We start from the raw sequence: 15758 nt of genomic DNA on the forward strand, positions 1-15758 counted from the left end.
TCATGGGAGTGAGTTGCACTGAGCCACTTGTACTGCTTTATAATTTAACTGTTTATTTATATTTATCTGTATATAATTTAACAGTTCATTTCTGGTGTTATATATCTATCTTTATAAATATATCTATAAAATTACTAGCAATCTGGCTTTGTCTCTCTAGAGAACCCTGTCTAACATGCTAGCTAGCAACAATTTTCCCCCAGAATTGTGCATAAGGTCCTACCCAGTGAAATAGGCATGAAAATAAATTTTAAAAAAAATAAAATCAGAGGAATGGAAACAAATAAATTAAATTGTCATTATTCACAGGTGATATAAGTTTACACAGATAGAATCACAAAGAATTTAAAATAAATCATTAGAATTATTAGATAAATTTATTCCCTTTGCTAAAAATAATATCATCATATATAATTCTTCTACTTTTATATACTTCAGCAAATGAAAAAAATGAAATTTAAAAGAAAATATCATTAAAACAACATCAAAGTATATAAAGTCTCTGATTATAAACCTAAGAAATACATGAACGATATAAATACAGAAAAGAAATTTAAAATCAATAAATGGTGGGGGTATATAATGTTCATGGAAAGAAAGATTTGGCAGTGTAAAAGTGTGGATTTACCCTATACATTCAATTCAATCCCAAAGAAAAAGGATAGATTTGGGGTGGATGTGTTTGGAGGAACTTGGCAAACGTCTTTTAAAATGTATAAGCAAAATGCATAAATCCAAAATAGACTAGACCTAAGCTCTCTTGACAAAGAGCAGTATGAGGACTTGCTCAATTTAAGAGAAAAAATAGTTCCTATCATGCGCCACAATTGGGGAATGTGATATTGGTGAAAGAATAAACTAAGAGGACCAGGAAACAGGCTGGAGCCTAGGAACAGATCCATAGCTACCATACATACGATTTTCAATTGCTTTATAGGGTTGCTCTGAGTGAGAATCAACTCGATGGCAGTACAGTCTTTAATGGATAAAGAAGACCAAAGAATTGATGCACTCGAATTATGGCATTGGGAAAGAATACTAACCATACTGTTAGGTAGAAAGAGGCAGGGACTGGGGGGTTGCCCCTCTCCATGCCTCAAGGCCCCCTAGAGGAGGTTGGAAGAGAATCAGGTGAGCCCTTAGCCAGCCATAAAGACTAACTGGGCATGTGCCATCTCAAGCCCGAGCCAGGTGGGTGGTACACCTAGGCAGCCCAAACTAGGCCCAGATGGGCTTAATTCAACCAATGGGGTCAACCAATACCTTCGACCACACCTCCCAGCGAGAGGCCTCAAATACCTTGATCGAGAGACCCCACACTCCCCTTCTCTACTTTGCCCTTTGGCTCCTGTCCTGTGCCTACTGGGCGGAGCTATGGTCTCCCTGGCTTTGGGCCACCACATGTGGGTGTGCAGTCCCATGAGGTTGTCCGTGGGGCTTCTTCCATCCTTTATAAAAACTCACTTGGATCACAAACCAGGCTTCGGTGTGAATTCTTTCTCGTGTGAAGCCAAGAACTGAGGTATTCCCCACCCGGGAAATCTAACAATACTATGGATGGACTGCCAGACAATGAACAAATTTGTCTTGGAAGAAGTAGAGCCCAGAAGAAGTACAACCCCGAAGAAGCACAGCCCAAACGCTTCTTGGCAGCAAGGCTGGTGAGACTTGATTTTGATTAGTGTGGTCACGGTGCCAGGAAGGACCTTCTCTAAGGATTGCCCCAGAGAAGACATGTTTGGTTAAGTTAAGCTTACGCCAGAAAGAGGAGGACACTCAATGAGCTGCCACACGGGCTCAAATTGTTGCAATGACCGAGAGACTGGTGGGGGGACCTGGCCGGGCTTTGTGTGTTCTACACCCAGGCCCGCTGTGAATTGGAACCGAATGGATGGCACACAAACAAATTACGGGGTGAAAAGTACTACAGCGTACAAATGCATGGAAGAGGGCAACGGACATCAACAGTGAATCTGGCCTTAAAACAGTAAATCAAAGAGCGATCCACAGAGCGTGATTCAATTTAAAAAATCAAGAACAGGCAAAATTAAGAGAGTGCTCTTAGATGTTAAAGCTTTAAACAAAAGCAAAGGAATGGTGGTTACAAAAATCATCCTGGAAGTGACCTATCTGGGAAAAGGAGGAAATAAAATTGGAAGACAGACAGAGTACTCGACCTGCTGTCAATATACTATTTGGAATCTTACTGGTGATTGATTACCCAGATATCTGTTTTATAGTTATTGTTTCAAGCATTTATCCTTGGACCAGACTCTGCGAAATGCTGCCATCGAGGCCCCCGGTGAATCCATCAAAAGCTAAAAATTCTGCTTCAAATTTGCCCCAAGTTGGAAAGTAAGGGAGGCATAAATAGTCTAATTTGTTGCTCCAGCACGGGGTGCAGGCAGCTGGCCTGGCCCTCCTGCTCGCTGCTGCCAGCTCCTGAGCCTCCCCAGCAAAGAATGGAGCGAGAGCACACACTGGCACCTTCCAAGGGCAAAGCTTCATCTAGACAGAGTGCAGGCAGTCTAAGTCGACGTGGAGGAAGAAATGTTTGTCCATCGAAACATCATTAGCAGAGCTGCAACTTTCCCCAGCAATAAAAGGGAAAGACGAGTTCTCATTATTATGCAATGCGGTTTAGCGACTTAGAGTCAGGTTTGCAAAGCTGTCGCTCTGGAAAAGGGTCATTGTTCTATATTTGCATAACTAAAGGTTCTGTAGGGTGGCTTCTTTTCCCTCCAGAACAAAGAAACAGCCTGTCTCAAAGTTAACCCAAGGGCACAAACCTGCTCCCAACCTTCAAATGAAACCAAACTTGTGTTGTTACTTCTGTATAGAAACCTCGGTTTCCCCTTCTCCTTCCTTCCTTGTCCTCCTGGAAGTCAGCAGCCGCTTCCTTTCTGAGTGCAGGGTGACTGTCATTTGTGGGTCCTCTTGCCCAGTTAGAAAGGTCTTTATTGAACAATTTCTCCCCGGGAGCCTTCAGTCAGCTAATCCTGTGTCTGCTCCTCAGGCCCAGTGTAAATCTAATCCCTCTTCAACATGACGGCCTTTCAAATAGGTTAAGACAGCCACCACGTCTTCCCTGAGCTGGCTTTCTTCCTCAGGACCCTCTCCCCTGGCAGGTTGACCCTCTTCTCCATCCCAGCGGGCGCGTTCTTGCTGTGAGGAGCGCTGCCATCACTTCTGACTCATCGAGATGCATCTGTGAACAACAGAACACAATGCCCCGCTCCTGGGCCAGCCTCACAATCGTTGCTGTGTTTGAGCCATTGTTGCAGCCACGGTGTCAATTCATCTTGTCAAGGGCCTCATTGTTTGCTGCCCCTCCATTTCACCAAGCAAGTTGTCCTTTTCCGGGCACAGGGACGGGGACGGGCTGGTCTCTCCTGATAACACGACAAAGGCTTGCCCTCCTTGCTTCTAAGGAGCATTCTGCCTGTACTCCTTCCAAGCCAGCTTGGCTTGTTCTTCTGGTGGTCCACGGGACTTTCGATATTTTCCGCCAGCGCCACAATTCAATTGCCTCCACTTGCATTATGACGCCCTCATCCTAGCTGTCGCACACCTGCAAGTTTGGACTCCCTCTCAGGAAAGCAAACTCACTGCTGTCAGTCGATTCTGACTCACAGGGACCGTATGGGACAGGGTAGAAGTGCCCCTGTGGGATGCTGAGACTGTAACTCTTTACAGGAGTAGAAAATGTCACTGTGCCTTCATGGAGCAGCTAGTGGCTTTGAACTTCTAACCTTGTGATTAGCAGGGAAAGACATAACCATTACACCACCAGGATTCTTCCCAGGTGGTGCAAATGGGTCACACATTTGGTTGACAACAGAGAGGTTGGAGCTGCATGGCGACTCAGAGGCACCGTGGAAGCAAGGCCTGGCCCTCTGCTTCCAAAAGATCACAGCCATTAAACATTCTGGAGTACAGTTCTTCCTTGACCCGCACTGGGCACCGTGAGTCGGAGCGGACCGTGTGGCAGCTGGTTTGCCGATTTCATGCCGTGGTTTAAGTATGCCGCGGTGCAAAGTATCAGAAGCAATTGTTACCAGATGCCCAAGGTAGGCGCTGGGGGGGGGGGGGGAAGAGGAAGACACTGCTGTATCTTTAAAAAAGCAAGAGCCACGCGCGGCACCCTGTTTGATGATGTGTTTACTATTGTTGCCCACTTGTGATGCAGCGCAGTAATGGCTGATGTGGAACCGGGCAGGGCTGCCAGACAAATGAGGGGTGTGTCAGCTTGCGTTGGTCATGCACTGAATTGACAACACCAGTTAACTCCAGCTACATAAGTGGCCCAGGCTCCCCAGTGGTGCTCATTGTGTTAGGAACAGATAAACCCGGAAAGCTCAGTGAGCCAACACAATGAAAGTATATCACTTGTCTCTGCACTCCATGATGTGCGCTTTCTGAACAGCTGGCTCTCCAGGGCAGGAATATGGGGATGCAAGCTCCTTCTCCATCCACAGGCTGCTCCCAACATTGTCCAGGTGAGATGATCCTTCCCACCCCAACCAGTCAGAGGGAGGGTGAGCATGGGGATGATGCCACAGGAGGATGGGGCCAGGTATGAGAGCGTAGAGCATCACTATTGGTTAGGACTCTGTCACATGACCACACCTGACCACGGGGAAATGAAGCCCAGGTATGTGTCTTGTTCCTGTTGCCCTTGACTCAGTGCAGACTGGAGGCCAGAAACCAGTTCTATCAATGTGTGTTCCAAGCCTCTTTAGAGAACCCTGCTGGCATTGTGGTATAATGGACTCTGTGTCGGGCTGCTAAAAGCAAGGCCAGCAGTTTGAAACCACCAACTGTTTCTCAGGAGAATGATGAGGCTTTCAACCCCCATAAAGAGTTACAGTGTTGTATAATATATGAAAATAATAATAATTTATAACAATTTATCAAGGGGTCAGGAGGGTGGGGGAGGGGAGAGGGAAAAAAAGGGGCTAATCCCAAGGGCTCAATCAAAAGTGTCTAGAAAGAACGATGGCAACATACGTACAAATATGCTCGATACAGTTGCTCTATGGGTTGTTACAAGAGTTGTAAGAGATCTTTTAATAAGGAAAAGGAGTTACAGTGTCAGAAATCACCGGGACACTTCTATCATGCCCTATGGGGCTGCTGTGAGCTGGACTTGACTTGATGGCGGTGAGTTAGAGGCCACGTTGTGGGTTACACATTGGTCTGTGATAAGGTCACAAAGAGTCGGAATCAGTAACAGTGGGTTTGGTGGGTTTATTGAATTTCTTCAGTCTCCTTGAGAGTCTTAATGGCACTGTTGGCTCTGAGTTCCACTGCTAACCACAAGATCAGCAGTTCCAACCCACCAGCTGCTTCTTAGAAGACAGATGAAGCTACCTGTGCCTGTAAAGATTTACAGCCTCACAAACCCTCTAGAGCAGTGGTTCTCAACCTTTTTAATGCCGCGACCCTTTACTAAAGTTCCTCATGTGGTGGTGACTCCCAACCATAAAATTATTTTCGCTGCTACTTCATCACTGTCATTTTACTACTGTTCTGAATTGGGTGACCCCCGTGAAAGGGTCATTTGACCCCAAAGGGGTCACGACCCAAAGGTTGAGAACCCCTGCTCTATAGGGCTCCTATGTGTCAGTCTTATTAGAGGTCGTGCTTTTTTCTTTTTAATCATTTTATTAGGGGCTCATACAACTCTTATCACAATCCAAACATACATCAATTGTGTAAAGCACATTTGTACATTCGTTGCCATCATCATTCTCGAAACATTTGCTCTCCACTTAAGCCCCTGGCATCAGGTCCTCATTTTTCCCCTCCTCCCCACTCCCCCTTCCCTAATGAGCCCTTGATAATTTACAAATTATTATTTTGTCATATCTTCCACTGTCCGACGTGTCCCTTCACCCACTTTTCTGTTGTTCATCCCCCAGGGAGGAAGTCACGGGTAGATCCTTGTAATCAGTTCCCTCTTTCCAACCCATTCTCCCTCTACCCTCCCAGTATTGCCATTCACACCCCTGGTCCTGAAGGGATCATCCGCTCTGGATTCCCTGTGTTTCTAGTTCCTATGATGGTATGAGGGGTGGGGGTGGGAAGAAGCATTTACGAACTAGAGGAAAAGTTGTATTTTTCATTGTTGCTACATCGCACCTTGACTAGCTCATCTCCTCCCTTAGACCCCTCTGCAAGGGGATGTCCAGTGGCTGACAAGTGGGATTTAGGTCTCCACTCTGCACTCCCTGCCTCAGGCACCTTTTACATAGGTTTAGCCCTTGCCTGGTGGTGTTTTCAGGTAAACTAACTACAAGGTGGATGGTTCAAAGCTCAAGAGAAAGATGAGACTCTACTCCCATACATGTTTCTAGCCTCAGAAACCTAATCCACGAGCCATTATAAGCCCTAATCAATTCCATGCTAGTGGGCTTGGGTTATTCCTTGCCTGCAGAGATCAGGTGGGGTCTTGGGTAATTCACTGGGCTGCTCACCATGAAGTCGGCAGTTCAAGCCCACCAGCCACCCCTTGGGAGAAAGATGAGGCAATCTGTTCCCTTAAAGATGGTAACGCAGGAAGCCCCCCCCTCCAAGGGGCAATTTCACTCTGTCACATGGTGCCGCCACTAGGAGTGACAGCACGCAGCAGCAGCAGCAGGGTTTTCCCAAGGAGCCCTTGACTGGTTGCAGTGGTCCAGCACCCACTGCTAGCAGAAACGTTGGAGGCTTGAAGCCACCCAGGGGTTTCTCAGAGAAACGGCTGCCATCGCGTCAGGCTTGGCTCATGGCAGACCCCTGTGGGCTGCTGAGACTGTAACCATTTCTAAGAGTAGAAAACCCAAGCTTTCTCCAGAGGAGCTGCTGCTCCAGCTTTGAACTGCCGACCATGAGGATCGCAGCCCAGCTCCTAAACACGACCCCAGCGCTCCCTTCTTGAAGAAAAACCTGATGTTCTCTCCATCGAAAAGCATGGCGTGCAGCTCTACTCAGACACACATCCGGTTGCCGGGAGCCAGAAACAACTTGTTGGCAACTGGTGCTGGTGTTTGACTTTTAGACCTTGCCTGACAGCTCTCCTCTGGGGTAATGGCAGCCCCACCCCACAATGGACAAACACAAGGGTGTGTGTGTGTGTGTGTGTGTGTGTGTGTGTGTGTGCGTGCACAAACAAGGCATTCTTATTACTGTCTCAAATTATGGACTTGTGCCTCATGGACTTCCAGAAGAACAAACAGATTGAGGTAGTTAGTTTATTGTGCCAACCTGGCCGATAAACACACATGGGATTAATTGAACGGTGGAGAGATAAATGGCTCAGTGAGCCTCGCCTTTCTTGTCTCTTGCTTTTTGATCAGCAGACCGCTGTGCAGCTGCTTTGCTTGGTCTGTGCCTTAATTTACAAGGTACACTACCTGTGGGACACCTAACCCGTGAACTGCATCACTGCAATTTGAGGTTCCTTCAAGACCTGCTTCGCCATACCATTGGAATTTACATCTCTTGATCTGGGGACTGTCAGACCCTGTCATCTGGCTGACTGTTGGTGACCTGCCTGGCTGTTTGCTGCCTCTGCCCAGACAGCCTGAATTGCTCTACAGAGGCCTACCTGGCGGCTCTCAAGACTTGAAGGATGGTCAGTGTCTTACAAGTGTCTCACGGGAGTGAGTTGCACTGAGCCACTTGTATTGCTTTACAATTTAATTAACTGTTTATTTCTTATGTTATAGATCTATCTATCTGTATAAATATATATAAAATTATTACCAATCTGGTTTTGTCTCTCTAGGGAACCCTGTCTAACACACAGATCTACCTTAGGGGATGTAGAAGCAGAGTGCTTCTTAGAAGCAAGGACGGCAAGACTTTGTCTCATGTACTTTGGGCATGTTATCAGGAGAGGCCTGTCGCTGGCAAAGGGCACCAGACATGGTGGATGAAGCAGAGGGACAGCAAGAACAAAAGGACTCTCGTCATCAAACAGAACGACTGTGAAGGTGGCCCAGGCGTGGGAGTGTTGCCTGCCGTACAGAGTCCCTGTGCGCAGGACCTGACGCAGGGGGCTCTAAGAGCATACGCTCACATGAATGCACCTGGGCTAAGCAGGGCCTGGACAGCAATCAAGCTCCAGAAGGCATCTGGGAGAGAGAGAGAGAGAGAGAGAGAGAGAGAGAGAGAGAGAGAGAGAGAGAGAGAGAGAGAGAGAGAGAGAGAGAAGGACGCGTTCCAAGGGCATGGCTCTAGAACAAGTGCTCTGCAGTTGTCTGTACATCTGCTGGGGCCCGGGGGGAGGGGGGGGGTTGGTGAAGGCCCGCAGAGAAGCAGCTGATCTGAACATGCTTGGGACGTGGAGGGGCATGCGAAGAGCCAAGCGCCTTCTGGGGCATGTGTATCCGGAAAACCTCTCCTGAATTCCCAGCTCCCCGTTTTGCAGAGGGCCCAGCTGACCTTACTTCTCGGAAGGTTGGCCTACTTCCTTAATCTTGAGAGGGCCAGGGCTGTTGGGCAGAAGAAAGCCCAGTCCGGGACCCACGGAGACGGAAGAAGGGATCTACCTTCTCCTTCACACAGCCAGCAGCTGTCCTCGGACTAGGATTTAGACCCAGTGGCAGCAGAAATGCCAGGTTACATTTGACCAGGATGGCATCTTTATAGCACCTAACAACAGTGCCATCACGAGCCCTGGGGGCAGAGTGGCTCAGGTGTGAGGCTGCTCACTGCGTGGTCAGGACTTTGAACTCCCAGGTGGCTCCTTGGGAGAAAGGGGGGCTTTGGTATTCCATAAAAGGTCTTCAACCTTGGAAACCCACGCAGGGTGGGAGTGGGGTGGGAGTACAGTTCTGCTCTGTCCTATAGGGTCTCTGTGTGTCAGCAAGAACTCCACGGCACCGAGTTTGTTCTGCTGGTTTGGAACGATAGTGCCCTAGAATACTGGGGTACCAGGTGCACTTCACAACCGAGCTACCAAATTCTGATCAACATATACAAGTTGCTTCTGACATCACAGATGATAGATTCTATTCATCTGGGGTTAGGCAGAATGTTTCACTGAGCAGGAAGGAACACGGTGCGCAACACGATGACAGAGACAGTTCTCTCTTGGATGGAAACAATAAGGAATACTATCTTGGGAGGACAGGTGTGACAGCCAGAGCAGTCCACGGTTCTACTCACAAGGTGACCCAAGGTTAAAGGACATCAAAGGCCAGGGGATGTATGAGATCAAAGGGTCAACAATTACTCTACAGAAAAGTTAGAAGGATAAGGGGATAGGGACAGGGACACTAAACTGCCAGCAGCAGGGCATTCAAAGAATGTTGACACATGGTGGAAAATGTCACCAGTCCGGCAGAACCCTTTGTGTAGGACTCATTAAATGAGACTGTAATTTGCTGTGCAAACTTTCATCAAAAACACAATCAACTATATTATTTAGAATTTAAAGAAAGACAAGCCAAAGATGTGACAGTGCTATTATTAAATTTCTTCACGTGCTCTAACTAATAAAAATTCTTTTTTCTAACCGTATGCCAGGATGCTGACTTGGGCATCACAGATCTTGGAACCTTGGAAGGCAGCGAGAGGATTAGCCTGGCCACAGCACAGATGGCGGGCACCTACCCAAAGAATCCCGTCCTTGGTTGTACTTTTCTTCATGACCGACTCATTTCTTATAAACAAACGCTTTCTCGGCTGTGTGAACATCAGTGTTTCTGTAATTTGTAGAGGTGACGATCAAATGACTACAAGGAAGAGTTGTTCATGCAGGGACTTCCCAGGTGTGGGAATCTCGATGCCTGTCCTCTGCTTTAGAGATGTTGAAATGCTCTACAAATACAATGCAAAGGCGTACAGGATGATTATTCAAGGCGGCCCCAGAGGCTGACATCCCAGGACGTCACAGGTGAGAGCGTCATGGATCCTCCCAGCAACTCTAGGGGACACGGATCAGCTTCCCTGTGTTCCATATCGGGAAACGGAGCCTGGTGCTGAGAAATAAGTTCCCGGAGATCCCCTAATTAGTAAGCAGATGAGCCTGAATCCGCACTCGGGTCTTCCGAGTCTAACTTTGATGTTCCTTCTCCCTCTTTAGGAGGCCTGAAGTGCAAGGTCAGCAGGTGGAAACCCCAGTCACTCCACTGGAGACAGAAGAGGCTTCCTATTCCCAGACACAGTTGCGGCCTCAGAAACCCCCCGGGGCAGCTCTACCCTGTTCTATAGGACAGTTTTGAGTGGCAATCAGCTCCAGGGCGGGAGTGTTCCCTCCCAGCTCTTGCCGTCTCTGCAGGAGCAGTGTATTGTTTCTGACAGCCAGACCCCCACGAGAAGAAACCCCACGCACCCTCCTGCTATGGATCAGAAGGAGAGGGAGAGCTGCACACTCGCGTGAATGACCAGGAAAGGGTGGTGGGTCACACCAGACTCAGGTGACAGACCACAGAGAGGAATGGCCTGGGCTTGCCCGTCTGAAACCTCAAAGCAGAGTTTGTAAGCAGCTCCCTATTTTTTCAGCCTGCTCCGCAGAATAACTATTAGTCACCGATCTACATACATCCTGGCTTGTCAACTATGAAGAAACAAGGTTCAACGTCTTCATTTCAGTCACTATGACTGAATTATAAATTATCCCAAGCAGCTCCTAAAAACAGCCGTTTTATTTCACTCCCGATTGTGTGGGTCAAGATTTGGGGGCTTCCTGTGTAGTGAGAGCTCGTGTGCACTGGGGCTGCTGCTCATCTGAAGGCTCAACTGGGCTGGGTGTGCAAAATGGCTCACTCACATGATTGGCAGTGGATGCTGGTGAAATTAGAGAGCCCACGTAGGCCTCTCCAGTAACGTCAACCCAAGGGTGTTGGACGTCGTACCTGGTGTCTGACTTCCCACAGGTTCCAGCATCTGAGCTGGCCTCAGGATCCCTGCCACTCCTGGCTGAGCCAGTCATTAGACAGGCTACATTCAAGGGGAGGAGCATTGCGCTTTACCCCTTGATGGAGAAATGGCAAGGTGACATTGTAGAAGCGCGTGCAGGGGGAGAAATATTGTTGCAGACAGCTCTACAAAATACTATCTGCCACAATCATTTAATCCAATGCTTCCCAACCTTTTCACCTCATAGCGCACATTGAAAGCATGAATATTTGTATGGCTCATGACACACCAATTGAGAATCTCTGACAACCTAACTACCCACCATTAACAAAGCTTCCCCTCTCTATGATGAGCGTACGTTCAAGGGCAAGATTTCCCCCAAGTTTCCGGGTAATTCTTGACCCAACAGAAACGAAACTCCCCACCTTGATCACCCTGTCCTGGAGAGATAACGCGGGCTTTTGTGTCTAAAAGCACTGAGGTAGCTATTCGCCTCATACAAGCATCAAAGAGGAGAAAACCTGCATGCTTCATGTGTTTCATTTGTCGAAAATACAAGCTACCAACCGTAAAGAATGATCACTGCTATGGATGGAGTATTTCAAATGCGTTCAAATCATTCTCATTCATAACGAGAAGCAAAACAACAATGGCAACAATGGAAATCATTATAGTAACCTCGGGAGGCATCTACGGCACTCATTTACAAAAAGGATGATAAAGGAACAGAATCAAACATTTACCCTATCTTTCCTATGAGAACGCTTTTTCATGGCACGCCAGTTGTCAATAATTACCTTCAGTTCTTCGCTGGACTCTGTGGTGCTGGTCCTGGGCCCTGTAGATTTTTCACTATTGCCTGGCTCAGGGTCAGGCTTTGGCAGTAGAGCATGCTGGAAGGGGCATTGCAGGAGGAAGGGGTTCCATTTCTGGTCCCACGATACCCTTTGTGCTTGTTACTGTAGTACCTGTTGTTGTTGGTGTTGTTAGGGGCCATCAAGTCGGCTCTGACCCATAGCAACCCTGTGTACAACAGAGCGAAACATGCACGGACCTGTGCCGCCCTCACAGTTGCTCCTCTGCCTGAGCCCATGGATGCAGCCACTGTGCTGATCCATCTAACTGAGGGCCGTCCTCTCTTTCACTGCCCCTCCACCTTACCGAAAATGCTGTCCTTCTCCAGGGACTGGCCTCTCCTCACAACATGTCCAAAATGAGTAAGATGAAGTCTTGCCACCCTTCCCTCTAAAGCACACTCTGGCCTTACTTCTTCCGACACAATTGGGTTTCTCCTTTGTGCAGTCCGTGGTCCTTTCAATATTCTACTCCAGCACCACAATTCAAACGCGTTGATTCTTCTGCAGTCGTCCGTATTCGGTGTCCAACTTTTACATGCATCTGATGCAAAGGAGAATGCCGTGGCTTGTGTCAGGTGCATCTTAATCCTCAAAGAAACATCCTTATTCAACATTCCAAAGAGGCTGGTGCAGCAGACTTACCTAATGCAATGTATCTTTGGGCCTCTTGACTGCTGCTTCCATGAGCAGTGCTTGCGGATCCAAGCAAGACAGCATCCTTGACCACGCCAATCTTTTCTCCATTTCTCATGATGTTAGCTATTGGTCCACTTGTGAGAATTTTGGTCTTTTTTACATTGAGTTGTAATACTCCATACTGAAGGCTGCGATCTTTGATCTTCATCAGCAAGTGCTTCAAGTTCACCTCACTTTCAGCAAGCAAGGCTGTGTCCTCTGCATATTGCGGGTTGTTAATAAGCCTCCCTTTGATCCTAATACCATACTCTTCTTCATGTAATTCCCCTTTTCTGATGATTTGCTCATCGTATAGATTGAACATGTCTGGTGAGCGGATGCAGCCCTGACACACACCTTTCCTGATTGTAAACCATGAAGCGGTCCCTTGTTCCCTTTGCACACCTGCGTCTTGATCGATGGTACAGGTTCCTCGTGAGCACAGTGAATGTTCTGGAACTCCCATGCTTCTCAAGGTTGTCCACCATCGAATGCCTCTGCGTGGTCAATGAAACACAAGCAAACATCTTTCTGCGATTCTCTGCGTGGAGCCAAGATCCACCTGACACCAGCAATGATGCCCCTTGTTACACATCCTTCTCTGAACCCAGCGGTTCCTGTCAGTGCGCTGCTGGAACCGTTGTTGGGAGATCGTAAGCAGCATTTTACTTGTGTGCAATATCAAGGATCTCATTCTACAGTTTAAGCATTCTGTTGGGTCACCTTTCTTTGAAATGGGCACAACCATGAATCTCTGCCAGTGAGTTGGGCAGGTAGCTGTCTTCCACATTTCCTGACATGGACAGACGGTTGCTTCCAGCACTTCTTCGGCTTTCTGAAACATGTCAATGGGTATTCCGTCAATTCCCGGACCCTTGTTTGTGGTTAATGTTATCAGTGCAGTGTGAACTTCTTCCTTCGTCACCATTGGTTTTTGCTCACATGCTACCTCCTGACATGGTGGACTGTCGAGCAGTTCTTTCTGGTACAGTGGCTCTGCTTTCTTTGCATCTGCTCTTGGTGCCTACTGCATCATTCAATATTTTACCCAGAGAATCATTCAATATTGCAATTCGAGGCTCCAATTTTCTCTCGAGATCTTTCCGTTTCAGACATGCTGAGTGTGTTCTTCCCTTTTGGTTTTCTAACTCTACGTCTTTGCACATTTCATTATAATATTTGGCTTTGCCTTCACGAGCTGCCCTTTGACATTGACTATGAAGCCCCTTGACTTTATCCTTTCTTCCATTTGCTTTAGCTACTCTATGATTAATAGAAAGATTCAGAGTCTCTTCTCACATCCACTTTGAGCCTTTCTTTCTCTCCTTTCTTCTTAATGACCTTTTGCTTCTTCATGAATGATGGTCTTGATCTTCTCACTTCTCATTAGTGTTCAATGCATCAAATTTGTTCTTGAGATGTTTTCAAATTCGTGTGCGGTAGATTCAGGGTCATATTTTGGCTCCTGTAGACGTGTTCTAATTTTCTTCAGCTTTATCCTGAACTCACATATAAGCAATTGATGGTCCACTCCACAGTCGACCCTGGTCTGGTTTTTAGCTATTGATATATAGCTTCTCCATCATGTCTTCTCATAAATGTAGCGAATTTGATTTCTATGTATTCCATCTGGGCAGGTCCATGTGTATAGTCACCTTTTGTGTTGCTGAAAATAAGGTCTTTGCTGCAAACAGGGCATTGGTTTTTCAAAATTCCATTGTTGTAATTACACAACCTGGTGTCAATTTGAGACTTGAGAGGACTAAGAGTGAAAGGGTGAAGTCTGGTCTGCCAATCGGGTCATAATCAATGAGGCATCTGTGTGGGCACGGCCTTCTCCTGAGGATTCTGGGAAGTCGTGATTTCCTCCTTGGAGGTAGTAGACATTCTGTCTCAAATCATTCCCTGACTCACTCACTCTACTGACAAGACGCATGGCACTATGCTGATAGACCCCATGCTCCGGGAACTGGAGGAGGTGCATGGAGACCCCTGCCAGCACTAATATGCTTACAGTGCCACTGAATCCACACTACTTTCCACCCACTGGCCTGTGATCTGACTGCATTTGGCATCATTGTCTATATTTCATGAGTCTGAAGAGGACTTTATAGATTGGTATCGGACATATGGGCTAATATCCAACTTATGGTCTTGATCTGGACTGGGATGGGATGTGTTCTCAATATCCAACTGCTCTTGTATATAAAGCGCTTTCTTGTACATATATGCATGTCCATGAATTTATTTTTCTAGTCTACCCAGACTAACACATCTATCATGCAATCTCCAGCTTCATTTCTATCGCCAAGTCCATGTTTTCCAACTACTGTTCCTTCCTCTTTGTTTCCAACTTTTGCGTACCTATAGCGCCTAGTGATGGACAATGTGGAGGACAAGCCCTGGGAAACTTTCTATTGAGCCTTGCCAGCACCTCAGTGGGCAGTTTCCAGTTTGCTGGCACTAGCCTGTAGTACTTCAGCAAACTTCTCTGTCATCCAGTGGGCTACACCCACCTCCTCTCCAGTGATGTCTGCATCTCATCCTTGGCCCTTGAGGTGGGGAGATCTCTTCTTGGGATTTCTGGGTCAGTTGTAGAGTGAATGGCCATTCTCAATATCTGCTACTTCTCTATTCGTTAGCATTTTCTTTAGCCCTTAGTGACGGGACGGACCCCTATTAAGCCAATATTGCCATCAAGTTGATTTCAACTCATATTACCCCATGCCCACCAGAATGGGGGTTTGTAGGCGCTGCTTTCCAGAACGGACTGCGAAGCTTTTCTTCCAAGGACCTCTAACTAGAGCCTGCCCTGCAATCTCCCCAGTACGAGCTGTGTGCGCTGATCCTTCACGCTGCCCTGCTACAGCTCACCCCCATTACTGGTTTATGATTTCTTCTGTTTAATTTGCCCTGTTCAAGGGACAGTATGTTTTCTGCTTCCTTCCCAACCCTGGCAGATTTCCATAAGAGTCAAATATCTGACAAGGAGAGGCTTGTCTTTACAGGAGGCTGGCTGATAAATGCAGCAGGCATGAGAGCATGGGACTATTTTACAATTTCGAATGAGAAAAAGAATAGTTGTGGGCACTGAGCATCAGCGCAGAGGATGCTGGAGTCCTGAGGAAAGCCTGAGGGAGCCCCTAATGAAGGAGGAGACTGGTCGAGATCTCCTGAAGCCAGAAGGTGGGTTTACCATGCACCAATAGTGCTTTTAAGACTCAGGGTCCCTAAGTGAGGACAAATGGCTTTGTCTCTAAGAGAGGGACACCGAAGCTTAAAAACAGTATCAGCCTAGGGCAAATCCAATCCCTCACTTGCATGGGCTCCTTCCAAGTTCTAGTACCTAATTTTACATTTGCAATTTTGTATTTC

The sequence above is a fragment of the Tenrec ecaudatus genome, chromosome 1 (assembly GCF_050624435.1).
Source record: "Tenrec ecaudatus isolate mTenEca1 chromosome 1, mTenEca1.hap1, whole genome shotgun sequence".
NCBI lineage: Eukaryota > Metazoa > Chordata > Mammalia > Afrosoricida > Tenrecidae > Tenrec > Tenrec ecaudatus.